Raw genomic sequence first — 3,842 nt, forward strand, 5'->3', positions numbered from 1 at the left:
AAACAATTAGCTGTTTCATTTATTAAATAAATTAAGGAGATACAAATTAATTTTTGACAAGTAATTTCCTTTAAATGTTCAGTCTAAGCTTATTTTCCTATTTTTTGCTATGAGTGAAAGAGAGCTATTTATGTGGCTTGACATTTTTGTCCACCCAGTTAGTAGTACATTGTACCTACAGAATATAGAAGACAGCTTCCATGAAATAGAAATGGTGGAATCTTATTTGCACAGCTAGCTTTACTATATTTTATGGCTTTGAAAGGTGAGCAAAAACTAAACCAGAAAAACCTGGTTGAATTCAGCCCCAGTTTGCAATAGTAGAGTGTTTGTACAAGTGATGGGGGTTTAATCCCCAAGCTTTTATTTTATGCCCTCTAAATTGAAACGGGGGGGGGGGGTTAATTGAAACCCACCATTTCAATTTTTCCATCATGTTATAGCAAGGAGCCCAATCCTTTCTTTTTTTTCTACCTGCAGCCAGAGGGGGAGCTGCCAGTAAGCCAAGCAGCCCCTGAGCTGCAGGGGGCCCTGGTCCTTCCCTCTGTGGTAGCAGTGCCCTCCCGGTCAGGGGGCCCTGCTCAGTGGGCTGCTAGCAGCCTGGGGGCTGCCCCAGCTTGGAGGCAGAACCAGGCCCAATCCAACTGTTCCCCATGCTCGCCTGCTGGAAGCCTGCTGGGCACTGCTCCCCAGGAGGGCTTAGGGAACAGTTGGATAAGCCTGGGTCCTTCCTCCAAGCTGAGGCAGCACCTGCACACTGGCAGCCCACCTGGAAAGCCCTGGGGGGTTCTGCCAATGCAGAGGGAAAGACCGGGCCCCCCACAGCTCAGGGGCCACTTGGCTCACCACCAGCTCCCCCTGGTCACAGGCAGACCCTGCCAGAAAAAAACCCCAAAGTTCAGGTCTCTTGCTGCCTTCAGCAGTTGTCTGCTGAAGGCAGAAGTGGAAAGGGGCCTGATCTTACTTTTTTTATTTTTTAGTGGACTCTCGCACCGCCAGGGGGCAAGTTGGAAACAGGCCAAGTGGCTCCTGAGCTGCGGGGGACTGTAGTCCTTCCCTCCATGGCAGAGGCACCCCCTGGAGCCACCCAGGTGGGCTGCTAGCAAGCAGGTGCTGCCCCAGCTTGGAGGCAGCACCCAGCCAGATCCAACTCTTCCTTGAGCCCTCCGGAGCTTCCAGTGCCCCATGCACTGTCCTGCCACCTTCCTGCCACCTAGGACTGCCTAGGAATGGGATGGCTTGCCCCTGGGGCAAGCAGGGAAAGTGGTGGAGATGGTGCACAGTAGGGCTGTCCGAAGCTTCGGTCCCTGATTCGTTCAGTGAAGATTCGGCCCAATTCGGTGGTTGAATCTCCGAATCTTAATCAAATCAGAGGACCCTTTAATCTCTCTGAATTGAATCAGAACCCTCCGAATCAATTTGGAGAGATTCAGCGATTCAGACATAGACACAGTTTTAAATGTTTTTTCTACATACCTCTAGGTAGCAGGTGGCTCATGAATGCTGAGATGGTGGGGAGGATGAAGCGTCCCATGGAAGCATGGGGGGCTCCCCAGCATGCTTTGGAAGGGGCCCAAGAGCCCCTTCGGTCCCCCTTCCGAGTCTGCCACAGAGCGCACTGGGGCCCCCCCTGCACTCCTCCAGCTCGGTGCCTGGTACTTCCTGGGCCTGGGGGGGCACCCCGGGTCCCCCCATGGCTGATCGTCAAGCCAGATGCTTTCTGGAGAGCCCAGAAGTGGACCAGAAATACTTCAAGTCCACTTCCAGGTTCGCTGCTGAGGATGCATGGGGGCCCCCACGCTCCTGTGGGACACTCCATCCACCCTAACATTGCAGCATTCATGAACCATGCCCAGTACCTTGACGTATGTAGAAAAAATATTTAAAGCTGTGTCTATGGCCAAATCGCTGATTCTCCAAATCAGCATCGAATCTTCAGATTCAGGTTTGGCCAAATCAAAGTAGGGACAGTGATCCAAATCAACAAATCAAATCACTGTCCCCGATTCACGCTGAATCCAAATCCAAATCGAATAGGGCCTGTTTTGCACACCCCTAGTGCACAGGGTGTTGGAAGTCCACCAAGCCCACATTTCCCCAAGCCCACATAGGCTTCCAGCACCCTGTCCACCATCCCTGCAGCCTTCTCTGACTACAAGCACACCCAGCCACCCTTCTGCTGCCTCCTCACACTGTCTCAGGGGCAAGCCAGCCTGTTCCTGGGTTGTCCCAGGCAGTGGGAACAGTGCACGGGGTGCTGGAAACCCTGGCGGGCTCAGGGAAGAGCTTGATTTGGCTGGGTGCTGCCTCCAAGCTAGGATAGAACCCATCTGTTGCCAGTCTGCCTGGGTGGCCCCAGGCGGGGGGCGGGGGGGGATGCCACCGCCACAGAGGGAAGGAGAAAAGGGAAGAACTAGCAGGGACTGCTCAGCCCACTGGCAGGCCCACCCCCCCCCCCAACTGTGAGAGAGGCAGGCAGGATCTGCAAAAAACATAAATAAATAAATAAGGTTTGGGGCCCTCGCCACTTTTTGCCTTCAGTAGGTGCCTGCAACAGTGAAATGCCTGCTGAAGACGGAAGTGGCGAGAGGCCCAACCCTTTTTTTTCTGCGAGGCCTGCCTACCTCTCCCACAGCTGGAAGGCGAGTGGACAGCTGCTTCATTGCACTTTACAATATTGCAAAGTAAACTACATCCAGACATAATTTCATTTGCAATGATGCAAAGTCATTTAAAACCCCCAAAACTGGCACATGTGTAATTGCTTGATGCCATTAAGCCACACAAATTACATTTTTGTCACATGTACATTGTGACATCCATCACATGTACAAGCACCTGCATGTGTCAGATTTAACCCCAATTAAACCAAACAGAGTTTTTCTGGATGTGCATGATGGTAATGGCAATTACACAACAGAATTGTGATAGCCATACATGTTACAGACAGCCCATAGGCATCCTATACAAATTAGAATGGTGTAAAATGGATAGGAAAAGTTTTAGGTTGAAAAGTATCTACCAGCCCTGCTCTTTTAAATGATGTGGGTCCTCTCTTCACTTTTGTTAGCCTTTTTATGTTCTCATAAGAAATTACACTGATGAGGGATATTTGCCTCATTAGGAGACAAATGCCAGCTATCACTTATGGCTGTCAAGCAAACAAGCTTTCCATTCTATGATCCTGTCAAGCAATGCAGAGAGAAGAACATTTCTAAGATTAAACTGATGGGTTTTCATTCACACATCCTTGCTTGGGAAACTGTCTCAATACATTTTTTAATCTCCAGACTCCCAAAACTTATAGTATTCATCTTTTTTTTTTGTTCCTAAGACTTTAAGGGCCATATTTCCAGAAGTAACTTTTTGCTTGGCATTCTTAAATTTGAGTTAAACACACACTTACTGCGTGCAATTTTGGGCGCCGCACTTCAAGTGGGATGTGGATAACCTGGAGAGGGTCCAGAGAAGGGCCGCTTGTATGGTTAAGGGCTTGCAGGCCAAGCCCTATGAGGAGAGACTGGGGCACCTGGACCTCTTCAGCCTCCACAAGAGAAGGTTGAGAGGCAACCTTGTGACTACCTATAAGTTCATCATGGGGGCACAGAAGGGAATTGGTGAGACTTTACTCACCAAGGCGCCCCCGGGGCTTACAAGAAATAATGGCCACAAGCTAGCAGAGAGCAGATTTAGACTGGACATTAGGAAGAACTTCTTCACAGTTAGAGTGGCCAAAGTCTGGAATGGGCTCCCAAGGGAGGTGGTGCTCTCCCCTACCCTGGGGGTCTTCAAGAGCAGGTTAGATAGGCATCTAGCTGGGGTCATCTAAACCCAGCACTCTT

The 3,842-nt window shown here is 50.2% G+C and overlaps 1 protein-coding gene across 1 annotated transcript in view; it reads left to right on the top strand.

Moving 5' to 3' along the window:
* LOC102371196 (myopalladin-like) overlaps positions 1–3,842 on the top strand; it is a 122,411-nt gene that overhangs the window by 77,624 nt on the left and 40,945 nt on the right. The window lies entirely within an intron of this gene.

Source organism: Alligator sinensis, unplaced genomic scaffold (assembly GCF_000455745.1).
Source record: "Alligator sinensis unplaced genomic scaffold, ASM45574v1 scaffold325_2, whole genome shotgun sequence".
NCBI lineage: Eukaryota > Metazoa > Chordata > Crocodylia > Alligatoridae > Alligator > Alligator sinensis.